Below are 13384 nucleotides of genomic sequence, written 5' to 3'. Positions count from 1 at the left end.
GAAAGCTAATAATAAATATATGAAAGACTATGACAGAAGTAAAGAATCTAATTATTTAATCTACCTAGATGCCAATAACTTGTATGGATGGGCAATGAGCCAATTTCTACCATATGGCGGCTTCAAGTGGGAGGATACCGATATAGATGTAACAGCGATCCCCGACGATTCAGATGTGGGTTATATCTTAGAATGCGACTTGGAATATCCTGAATATTTGCATGATCTCCATTCAGACCTCCCACTAGGAGCTGAGAACAGAGTTCCTGATGGCTCAAAACATACAAAATTACTAACAACCTTATATGACAAAGATCATTATGTGGTTCATTACAGGGGTTTGAAACAATTTTTACAAATGGGCTTAAAATTGAAGAAAGTACACAGGGTATTAGAGTATAAGCAAGCACCTTGGCTGAAGACATATATCGACTTGAACACTGAAATGAGAACTAAAGCAACTAATGACTTTGAAAAAGATTTCTATAAACTCATGAACAACTCTGTGTTTGGTAAGACAATGGAAAATATTAGAAAAAGGCTTGATATCAAACTGTGCTGTGATGCGGAGAAAGCCGAAAAACTTATTGCTAAACCAAATTTTAAAGGAAGAACCATATTTGAAGAAAATTTAGCCGCTATACATATGCACAAAACTGCAGTACTCTTTGATAAACCTATCTATGTTGGAATGAGTATCTTAGATTTATCCAAAACTTTAATGTACGACTTCCACTATAATGTGATGGCACCTAAATATGGGAAAAACATTATACTGTTGTACATGGATACGGATAGTTTCATCTATGATATAAAAACTGATGATTTCTATGAAGATATGAAAGGAATGCTTGAACATTTTGACACGTTTGATTATCCGGAGGATAATAGGTATGGAATGCCGCGAGTTAATAAAAAGGTTTTGGGGAAGATGAAGGATGAAAATGCAGGGGGGATCTTGGAAGAGTACGTTGGCTTAATATCTAAGATGTATGCCTGTAAAACTGAAAAAGACTTAGTTAAAAAATCAAAAGGTATTAAGAAATGTGTAGTGAAAAATAGAATTACTTTCGAGGATTACAAAAACTGTCTATTCTCACATCAAAAACAGTACAGATCTATGAATCTCATTAGAAGCACAAAACATAATATTCATTCCATACAAGTAAATAAGATTGCCCTTTCAGGAGATGATGACAAGCGGCACATATTACCAGATGGTATCCATACCTTGGCTCACGGTCACTATGCGATAAAGAGCAACCTCAAAAGTCACCTGTACAGACGCCAGGCGAAGGATCAGCATTTTGGTAAGGCCCCCAAGAAACCTCTCCTCTATAATAGCTCGGCTACGTACTGAACATTTCAAGGGTATCACCAACTGGTCCTATCCCAACTGCTGTCCTGAATCCCTCATGCCTCTTCGAACTCCGCCAATAGAGATCCGCCTCCAGAACTGGCAGCACCAAGACTTTTTGATTTTTGCACCTCATGCACTTATGTATAGACATGACAACAACATTATCAATCAATTTAAAAGGGGTTAAAAAGGAAGACTTATTAAAATAAATATGGACATGACGGAAGAAATGGAGGAAATAATGAGATTGTTTAGTCCAGACACAGAAGTTTCTTCAGACTTGAAAACTAAAGAGTGTGAACACAAATATGTAATTGGTGATGACTGGTACAATTGCCAAGCATGTGGTGAAGAACTGAGATATAATCCAAATAAACCCCCTATCAAATTAGAAGATTTATATTTCGAAAAGGCGCAGACAGCTAGAATGAAAAGCAGAATGACAAATCTTTATAAATGGATAAGTAAGTATAACTTTCCTTTCGAAGAAGAGCTTATGATTGATTTGTCATCTTTTATCTCTAAATACATAGAGTTGTATCCGAAGCGTAAGAACTTAATTAGCAAAGACTATATTTTATACCAAATGTTACGGAAAAGAGGTGGTTATGAGGTCCCACTTAAGCTACCTAAACTGATGACAACGCTAGCTCAGAATGAAGAAATCTGCAGAACCATCTTCGATGCATTAAATTGGAGCACAAATATGGGTGCGATGACCCCAATGAGTGAATTATAATTTTTAATAGCTTTCGTCGGCTATTAAAAATAAACTAAATCCTTCTTATCAATCCAGCTAGTCTCAGGATAGCCTAACCATTTTACTAGATATTTGTCCCCTTTCTTTTTGATGACTTTTTCAATCTTATATACGTTGTCTTTCTTATCATACTTTACCAATTCATTTTCATAAAAAGTACCTTTAACCTCTTCATTATTTAAATCCTGAACTCTATAAGTGATTGGATCAGTTTCTAATACTTCAGAAATGACAAATATTTCTTCTGTAAAAGTTGCTTGATAACCTCTTCTGAAGGCAGACTTATATATTGATATTCTTACTTTATCTCCTACTTGGTATTTAGGTTTATGTATGACCTTTTCTTTAAACAAATTGTGATACACATCACCACTGTTTTCTTTTAGACTGGCTTCAACAGGTGTCATTTTGATACTTCTGTGGTAGGAATTGTTATAATTTTTTACTAACTGACTCAATACATCTATGTATCTTTTTGTATTGTTTGCTGCTAAATATTTTCTAATTTTACCGTTTAAAGTTCTGTTGAACCTTTCCACTATGGAGCACTTGATTTCGACATTTTCAGTAGTAAACCAGTAAATATTATTCTCTTTAAACAGTTGTTGCGTCTCTTTGTTAATGAACTCGGTCCCCTTGTCTGTCTGAATTTTTTGAGGAATTCTTTCCTTAAAGATCTTTTTAAACGCTATAGTAACTTCTTCTCCCGTTTTTCTGCGAACTGGTATAGCCCAAGCATATTTGCTAAAAATGTCTATGACTGTTAGTAAGTAGTTGTTACCATCATTAGAACTTGATAATGGTTTTAAAAATAGCAAGTCTGCTTGCCATTGGTCGTCAATGTGTGATACGTAAGTTCTCCTTCTTTTGAATTTACGGATAAGTGGTTTGTGTTTGGTATAAACATCTTGCTGGTGTAAGAACTCTTCGATATCCTTTCTAGGAACATGCACCTTCCTCTGAAGCTCCTTGATGCCGCAATATCCAGTTTCAGGATCATAGTACACATCTCTCAGTCTAGGGGTGTTCTGAGTTACCCCGTCAACTTTAAAAAAGAACTTTTCCTTGATCCACACTTTTCACACTTTCCTTTCATAATAGGCCTTCCGTTGCTTGTTACCGAATTTTCAACATTTAGTGTACCTGTCTTCTTTTTACAAATCAAGCAATATGTCACAATAGCACCTAGTCCAAAAACTCTTTTGGTTTTTATGATAGGTCGGATGATAGCCCTAGCTTGTTTTTCTCCGAGTGGATAAAATCCGCTGTTTGGGTTTTCAATGGCATCTAAATCCTTTAAAAGCTCTTCATCTGCAACATGTCTCTGTCTAGTGTCTTTTGTTTGACTGTATGCTATGTCATGCTTCTTACATGCTTTATCTACTCTGTTAACTCCTGGATCCCCTCTAGTCAATCTTTTAGAAAGCTTTGTAAAAGGTCCACAGTACTGATAACCAGGAAGATGCATTTCTGGTGGATTGAGCTTATCTTGCATCCAACCGACTAAATCTCCACCTTTAATCTTTCTATCTTGTTTGCTCATTTATTAAGAATAGAAAATTATTTTTCGTACCCGTTCAAACCTTTCTCCTTTAAATATTTTTCCATGGGGAAGTACTTCAAGTCCTTAATAAATTCTTGCTCTTTAATCAAAGCTTCCTCCTCCGAAATAGTCTTTGCTCTCAAGCAATTTAGTAAAGACTTATAAAACTTGTAGGCAAACTTGTATTCTTCTTTCCTTTCTGCGACATGCAAGGATTTATCAATAATCTCTATGACACTGGCCACGATGCTCAAGGATGCTAAGGGAAGCAGAGCGAAAGCTGTCAAACTCGAAGTACCAAACAAGAACTTCGCAATTGTCAGAGACAGACTAACATCACTGTAGAATTTGTAGCTTTTTCTGTATGCGTACAAGCATGACTCTAATTTTTGTTCCATGTTTTATTTAAAGAAGAAAAACATTTCCTATACCTCATTTCAGGGTTAACTAAATCAAGCATGAAAAAATCATGAGGTTTCGTGACACACTTTTTGTACATACTATCGAACTCCTCGCTGGTGAGACTACCATCGATTTCCCTCAGGATTTGTTTAACCTCTCTTGGTTGGAGTCTAAAGAAGATAAAGTAGTTACAGTTCTTGCGTATGTTGATGGGTGTTGAGTAATATGATTGAGATATATAGATGATGGACGCATTTTTCTTCCTACCTCTTATGAATAGGTCCTCTATGACTTTTTGCTTCTTTTCTGTCACGCAGTCATCGAATACAACTAGATTCTTAACGTTAGGATCAAGTTCATCTACTGTTATAAAATCGCCCAACTCTGACGTGAATAATGTTTCCTTCTTGAATTTGTGAAACATTTCTAAAACTTTTTCTTTATCAACCTTCTTAACTTTTTTAAGGCTAAGAATATCATCTTCCTCTATATCATTAAACTGCGTGTATGTTTCTTGTAGAGATGAATACTTGGGCTCAAAGATGTCTTTAGCACATACGTAGAGATTGTCAAACTTCAACCAATCATAGATGAAGTTAAGAAGCAAGTTTGTCTTACCACACCCTGAAGGTCCGGTGATTAAAAGTCTGAAGGGATGTTTGGGTAGCAAAGGATGCTGATCAGCATATGCAAACTCTTCAGGTTGCGTGTAATTCTTTATTCGAATCATATCTTTATTTAAGGTGAAAATATTTGCTTTAAGGCAAAAAATATTTACTTTAAGGCAAAAACATTTACTTTAAGGCAAAACTTTATTTGCTAAGTAATAAAGATGAATCAATTAGAAAAGGAACGCATTGAAAAGATAAAGGGGCAGATACTAGCCCAAAAAAGATTGGGTGAGTTACAAAAAGATCTTAGAAGAAAAAACGAGCAGCAGCTTCAAGAAAAATTAGGTGTTCGAGAAATGTTAACAGAGTTTCATAAGCCTGTGACAGAAGAGATGACTAAGCAGGAAGTATCTAGAAACAAACACCTTAAAGCTGTTCAGGATGCAATACAGGAAATATCCTCTCCATCGTTAGAGTCCACAACAATTCCAGAATTGGATTATGGAATAAAAGATTTGGAGCGCAGGATTTATAATTTAAACTTAAATAAGGATATCGACGAGTCTTTCATTCGGGAAGAGGGTTTTGAACTACCATCGGAATTAGTGAACAAAAGTGAGGGCGAGCTGAATGAAATCATAAAACGCGCCAACGACAGAAATAAAGAATTCGGAACTAGAAAAGGGCCTATGAAAAAAGAATGGAAGAACAGTGCAGAAGATAATGAAGATAGGAAAAAATATTTAAGAAAAGAGTTGGACAAGTTCGACTACAAAATTCAAATGATGAGGAACTATACAAAAGCACTCAAAACACTCAGGGATGGAAATTATTATTCAGGCGAGGGTATCGATAGGGTGGAGCTGCTTTCGCGACTGACGGATAAAAGATGTGGAGGGAATAAAAGTAAAACGCTCTACAATAAAATCGTTACTCTGTTGGATGCGCTTTTGAAAAAGGGTGAGCTAACTAATGATTTTGTAAAAAGCTACTACGCAAAGTTTTTGAGCTAACTAAAATTTTCTCTACATATAATAAATGAGTAACTACATTAAAATAAAAGTGCATCTGACTGATCATCAGATCAACAAGTTAAAGACTGCACACAAGAAAAAAGAGGAGGTCACTCTACAGATCAATACCTCCAAGGCGCCAAATCATGATCTATATCTTACACAAACACAGATCGAGCAACTAAAGAAGGGCAAACGCATAAAGATCAGCAAAACACAACTGGAGACAAATGGTGGATTCTTGCCTTTTCTTCTTCCCATTCTTACTACTTTAGCTACCGGTGCTCTTTCGGGGGCAGCTGGATGGGGAGCCAAAAAGATTATGGATAAAGTGAGCGGATCCGGTTGCGGGGGAAAGAAAAAAAAGGGGAAAGGCGTTCTACAAAACTGGGAATCTCGAACAAAATGATTGAGGAATGCATGAATGGTGAGAGAGGATTTCGTGGCGTCTTCACATCAGACTTGCTACCCAAAAAGATGAGAAAGTTTGAAAGTGGAATTATTAATTTAGACTTGTCGACAGGGCCTGGAACACATTGGGTGGCTTACTACAACGATCCAAAAAATAATTTTGTAGAATATTTTGATTCATTCGGAGACTACAAATATAAAGGTACTACTTTAAAGGATGACACTATCCCGGCAAACATATTTCATTACCTGAGAACATCAAACAAAGAAGTTCGGTACAATTCAAGCTTCCTGCAGAAACCCACATCTGAGCGTTGTGGCTACTTCAGTATGACATACATAAAAAAGAGAAATAGAGGACACCCTCCTTGGGACATCTTATACTCCCTAACTCAAGAACCAAGTGATCATAATGAGAAGAAAGTGCTACTTTAATGAAACATGTGTGTTATTTTAATAGGTAAAAGCCCATTAAAATAAAAAAAATAAATAAAATGCTTATAATAAAATGACTCTGCTTATATTAAACTCAAAAGACTACCCGAAGTCAGAAGACTTTACTGTCGAATACGCTACGCCTCTGAGAATCAAGAGGGTTGCTTTGCAATCATTTTCCTTATGGGTTTCATGGTACAACATTTGCAAGGCCTATGAGAACAACATGCTTTCATTCTATGATGGAAGCCTTTGGTATGATCTAACTATTCCGGATGGAAATTATACTCTGGGGGAGCTAAACGATTACATGATGCAGTACTTCAAGGACGAAAGTCCTCCCATACAGTTTGGCGTGATATTCGCTCGACAGAGATTTGTGATAAAACTGAAAGAACACTACAAGCTTGATTTATCAAAGAGTAAGCTTCATGAGATTTTAGGATTTGAACCAAAGATTTACGAAGAAGTGAAACAAGAAGCCAAGTATGTGGCTAATATTTCTCGAAGCATCGATGATATTCATATCCATTGTGATATAATAGAGGGAGCTTATTTGAACCAATTTGCATCAGAAGTTATCCATTCTTTCACACCGGCTCAAGAGCCAGGCAGTTTGCTCTCTAAAGATTTTGACAGACCTATCTTTTTTAAGACAAAGAGTAACCACATATATAGGATCAGGATGCGTCTGACCAATCAGGATGGTGAACCTATTGAGCTCAATAATCAAAGGGTACTTTACAGGTTGCTGGTGGAGTGAAGAAAATTTTTGTACTTACAATAAATGAACAGACATAGACTTTACGGAGCAAGCAAGAGGATACAAGGGCGAGGTTTCTTTGGGAGAAAGCTTTTGAACCTAGCTAAGAAAGAGGTTGAACAAGAGGTGCAGCAAGCAGTGAATAGTAAATTGGAGTCAATCCTTAATAAAACGATTAAAAGAGGCACAGGTTTAAAAGTAGTGAACGAAGCTAAATTAGAAGCTATCCTTGGAAAGAATATGAAGCGAAAATAATTTTACTGCATATAATAAAGATGAACAATATTTGGGAGTTGAAACAAACGTCAGAAGACGTCATCAGAGATATAGAAAGTTTTGAGTATAGAGAAATCAAAGAAACGCACAACACTCAAGATACGAGTGAAGATGCCACGTATAACTTTCACATACTCGATACAAACGCTAAAATTCTCTACTCCAAAGGATATATTCACCAAGAACTCAGAGTCCTAAAAGCAAATGGAGATTCTGTAGGGGAAGAGAACGTGACATTGGTGAATGGTGGAGGTTTACTCAGGAGAAGTATCATGACCATCGGTGCCTACGAGATAGATTCAGATGTGCATGACACATCCTTGATGTTACAGGTTATGGGTTTAATTAACTTCACACCTGATTATGCAACTTCGGAAGCGACCAATATGTTTTACTATATAGATACCTCCGATTCTACCGAGAGAGGATCGTTCAAGTTTAACGGTGCCCTTACCGACGCTACAACAATAACAAATTTTTTCTCTAACTTAAGAGTGAATGATGACCATAACGAAGGTTTTACCAAAAGATGGATGTATACCCGAGATAGTCAGTCTGTGCACATATTTATACCGCTCAAATACATTTTCGGCTTCCTCAATGATTATGAAAAAGTCATTACAGGCTTTGATGTAAAATTTCAGTTTCAAAGAAACAGTCACAGGAACATGTTGTATACAAATGTACCTAATCCTAAATATAAAGTACAAGTCAAGAAACTTTCGCTTTGGCTACCTTATGTTAAATTCAATTCTTCTGTTGATGGTCAGTTTACAAAACTGATTCTGTCGGACCAATCCATCGACATTAACTGGAGGCAACCTAGAGTAGTCAAGTCCAACATTTTAGAAAATAGCAGCGGATCATGCAACATACCCGCCACTACTGATGAAGTGATGAGCCTTTACGTTGTGCCCCAATATGATAAAAGAAACGAAAACTTTTCTCAAAACAACATGCTGTTCGATAACTTAAACATGATTGATTGCTGGCTTATGGTCAATAACGTGAGGGTGCCAAACATCAATTATACTATGGACTTTGAGAAAAAAGATTATTCGAGACTCTACACCGCTCTCTTAGATGCAGGGCTTAACAATATCACTTCCGAAGCCGGATGTCTGATCAACTATGAAACCTTTAGAAGTCTCTATCCAATCATATGCTTCAACTTATCTTTTCACGAGCCGTACGTAAATGTTAGCAACCTGATGATTGAATTTCACTGGAGACTGAAGAGCAGCCCTGATGATAAGTATGTATTTTACTTTGTTTTGAATGAGAGAAAGAGATGCAAACTCAATATGGTAGAAAAGAAGATCATAGTGTTGAATACTTTAAGGATGTAATATTTAGAGATTATTTTTAGATTTTAATAGATTACAATCTATTAAAAACTTATTTATATAATAATAAAGATGGCTTGGTATCCTTTTGGAATATACTATCCCAGAAAAGCGGTGGGTCTTCGCGGTCCACCTGGAATAGGGTTTAAACTCACAAACGATGGGAATTATGATATGGAAAACAAGGTGCTGAAAAACTGTAAAGATCCAGTAGACGCCAACGATGTCACCACGAAGTCCTTCGTTTCCGGAGAATTGGAGGATTTAAAGCTGGAAATTAGGACACTTTATGATGTTATGACCAACAGAATAGAGGAATTAAAGCTGGAAGCTAGGAGAAGTAATGATGCTATGGTAAACAGCTTTAAAAATTATTCGTCAGAGACTTCGAAGAAGCTTAAAAGCTTGGAAATAGGATTCAAGCATACTGAAGAAAAATTACAGGAATATACTCAAAGTGTTTATGTATGCGCAGATCCTCCTGAAAGCGGGTACAGCAGCTCAAAATTTCAGAAGGTGACATTTACTTCGTTCAGTAATAATTTACTGAATGGAGCACTCATGACATTGAATGAAAGTGTAAAGGCTAAAATAACCTTCTTCGCACTCATAGATAATAATGGTACTTATCTTGAAAGTGTGGTTGAAGCTCAAATTTTTAACGGTAATAAGATGCTGCGGGAGTTCAATTATAACACCGAACAGGTATCATTTATAAACTATATTAAGAAAGATAAAGAGATACAAGTATTCGTTAAGACTAAGGACCTAAAAACTTATGTATACTTGAAAGTAGAAATTCTTTTGTGTTTATAATAAATGGCTGACGTAAATTGGAACGATATTTCGAAGACCGGTTTGTTGGAAGGACAAATCAGGGCATTACAACAGAATATAAGTTGGTCGCTCGTGAGTCGATACTCGACTCTTTCGGAGGAGTTCATCGAAGAATTCTCAAATCAGGTGAACTGGAAGGTCATTTGTCAGTATCAGACGTTATCAGAACCATTTATAGAAAAACATGAAGGTTTAGTTGAATGGTATGAAATCTCCAAATACCAGAAATTGTCGGAACCCTTCATGGACAAATATGCCTATAGTTTAGACTGGGAACAAGCTTGCAGGTACCAAAAGATGACAGAACCTTTCCTCGATAAACATATAACAAAAGTGCATTGGATAACAGTTTCCCACTACCAAGTACTGAGCATAGACTTCATGCGGAAGCACAAAGACTATATCGATATGGTTCTTATCTCTTCCCAACAAACACTCACTGAAGATTTCATGAGGGAATTCGCAGAACAGCTGGAATGGGAACGAATTGTCAGATATCAAACCTTTAGCGAAGAGTTTATCTTAGAACACCAGGATAAGATAGACTTTTGTCATCTGATGACTTATAAACACCATTTACTATCGAATGCCTTTTACGAGATGCACTATAAAAAACTGATTTGCATCCTTCTAACTAACATATGCAACAGAAATTTATATAGATATAGCAGCGAAAATGAACCTTAAACCTAGTAATTTTTTAATGCTGTGTAGCATTAAAAATAAAATAACTACCCGCAATTTGTTATGATCGTGTTTCCGTTTTCAACGTCCCGCGTGGGGAAAAAAAATCGAAGCGAACGCTGATGAAATGACCTTGGAGTGAAACGTGTTCCTAGCTTGAGGAAATGATAAGTGTTTTTTTTTTTTTTTTTTTTTTTTTTTTTTTATTCTATCGTATACGTCACGACCTTGACTGCGTCTAAATGCGTAGTATTAGAAAGTGACAACAGATGGCAGCACTTCACAAAACATGTTTGATATGTTACATTTATAAGACAGTTAGCAATTATTGAATACGGGTACCCTGGCTGAACGGTTAGCGCGCAGGACTACTAACATCAAAGTCCCAAGTTCAAACCCCGACCTCTCCCGGATTGATGTCATTCAATCCGGATTGATGGTCTTAACCTAGCCAAAAAGACATGTCAGCTTACTCTCGCCGTTGAACCAATAGAGTAGCATTCACCGTTATCCCAGCTTACTCTCGCCGTTGAACCAATAGAGTAGCATTCACCGTTATTCATAAGTGGGATCCCCGACGCTAAAGCGTCAGAGTCTTACAGTGTATGTTGTCCTCTATGTGTCTTATATATGTTGTGCGAGAGGTGGCCTGTGGAGGTGCAGCTGGCGCGCCTGTGAGCCCTGTGAGTCCAGTCAGACCACAACTCCAGGTGAAGGGCGCTGCGCCCTCCACTGAGAAAAAGTTGGAGGGCGCTGCGCCCTCCAACCTCTACATTGGGAAAAAGTATGATAGCTTATCTTATCATGATGGTAAGGCCGTCTATATTTACTGTGTATGTGCGTGTTGTAATGGCTGTTCGCTTAAAGTTTAGTCCAATGGGGGAGAGTGTCCGCGGGGTCCTTCGGTCATGCTTGCGGGGCCTTCCTGGCTTTCTTCTCGGTACCTCGGCGAGCGAGTCCTTGGTATCGTTGGTGAGTGTCATCATAGTTAATTACTACAGCTTATGAATATACTGATCTCAGAGTCATTTCAAACGAAGGTTTCGTAAAATTTCGAGGGGTCTGATGAAACCTAGTGAATAATAAAAGCATTTAAAGAGATGCATTCTATATGTAAAGATGGAATTGTTACAAGAATTAAACACATTTAGTTCTCTCAATGAGTTCAAGAAAATGAGCGAACTTAATATCAATGAAAAGTATCCGGTTACAGAAATTAGAGAAATAAACACAAAGTATGGTAAAAAAATAATAGTCCATTTACCTGAGTGTGTTGTATCTTTACCGAAGCGATGTGATAACAAAGCATCTGATTATTTAAAGCTCAATGGCATTAAACCTCTTTATTTTGTTTATTTAGGAAGTAAAGATGTCGGGAAAGCCCAACCTGGAAACATGTTTAAATTTGAGCAATAACTTTTTTTTTAATGGTTTTAGAATCATTAAAAAATAAAGTAGGCTTAGTTACACAAAAGAAATCTGGTCATTTTTGATAGAGTGTCATAACCCATATTCTGTACCTTACTATTCTTTTCTTCGTGTAGTATTTGATACATTTGAATAATATATTTTAAAATTAGCGAATGAATTTCAGGATAATTATTATTCATATCTGTTTCTTCTTCAACAGCAGTCAGTAAATGCTGACACATTCTAGCAAGGCCGCACATTCTGCTGTTATTACCTGAGCTATATAAAGCTCTAATATCACCGAATAAGTCATAAATATTTGCCATCTTTACATATAGAATGCATCTCTTTAAATGCTTTTATTATTCACTAGGTATTATTAATCAATTACCCATTGTCTCTCCTTTGACGCTCTAGAAGCCATACATAATGGTGCACTGATGGTATAAATTAATACCCTCACTAAATATACCATGCCAGTGGATTATGTGGGGGACGAATGTCCCCTTGCAAAAGAAGCATGCGATGAAGAGGAAAAGTGGCGTTTGTAAAAGCGGCGTTTTGGAAAAGTAGCGTTTGTAAAAGTGGGTTCGATTTTAATGGAGGGTTGGAGAGCCATCACATTCTAAAAGTGGGTTCGATTTTAATGGAGGGTTGGAGAGCCATCACATTCTAAAAGTGGGTTCGATTTTAATGGAGGGTTGGAGAGCCATCACATTCTAAAAGTGGGTTCGATTTTAATGGAGGGTTGGAGAGCCATCACATTCTAAAAGTGGGTTCGATTTTAATGGAGGGTTGGAGAGCCATCACATTCTAAAAGTGGGTTCGATTTTAATGGAGGGTTGGAGAGCCATCACATTCTAAAAGTGGGTTCGATTTTAATGGAGGGTTGGAGAGCCATCACATTCTAAAAGTGGGTTCGATTTTAATGGAGGGTTGGAGAGCCATCACATTCTAAAAGTGGGTTCGATTTTAATGGAGGGTTTCGCAGTCATTGTTTCGCCCCCAAAGGTCACTGCGCCAGCTCTCTCATTTGTACACTACTTACATTATTTTGTCTGAAAAGGTTATGCAACAACGTCATAAGTCAAATCATTGAAATATAGCACCGCGTACGCGTGTTTAATACTCCTAATGAATTTGAATCAAAAAATTTTAATTTTTAGCAACCCATGATTATATCAATAATTTTATTTATTTAGGAATTATACCTATCACGTAGCTACAAATATACTGTGTATCGTAGATACCAATAAGCAGTGAGTAAAAATGTAACAAACTTTTAACAAAAGTAATAGGAAGAAAAATAAAAAAAAAATTAAGTAACTATAGGTTAAATCATAAAACATATTATCTTGCACACACACACACACATATATATATATATATAATTGAGACTATTAAAATTTCCAAGACACTTTGTCAAAAAATTTTTTAGCGAAAAAGTTTCAATTGTCTGTTTTGGCGAAACGCGTAATGGGGTTAGCTTGATTCGACGTTCAAATAAATGAAATTTCCCTTGAAAAGCCTGTT

Source organism: Stegodyphus dumicola, chromosome 9 (assembly GCF_044657685.1).
Source record: "Stegodyphus dumicola isolate Sdum_Otavi_A_Nest chromosome 9, ASM4465768v1".
NCBI lineage: Eukaryota > Metazoa > Arthropoda > Arachnida > Araneae > Eresidae > Stegodyphus > Stegodyphus dumicola.
Note: the sequence above shows the minus strand (reverse complement) of the source record.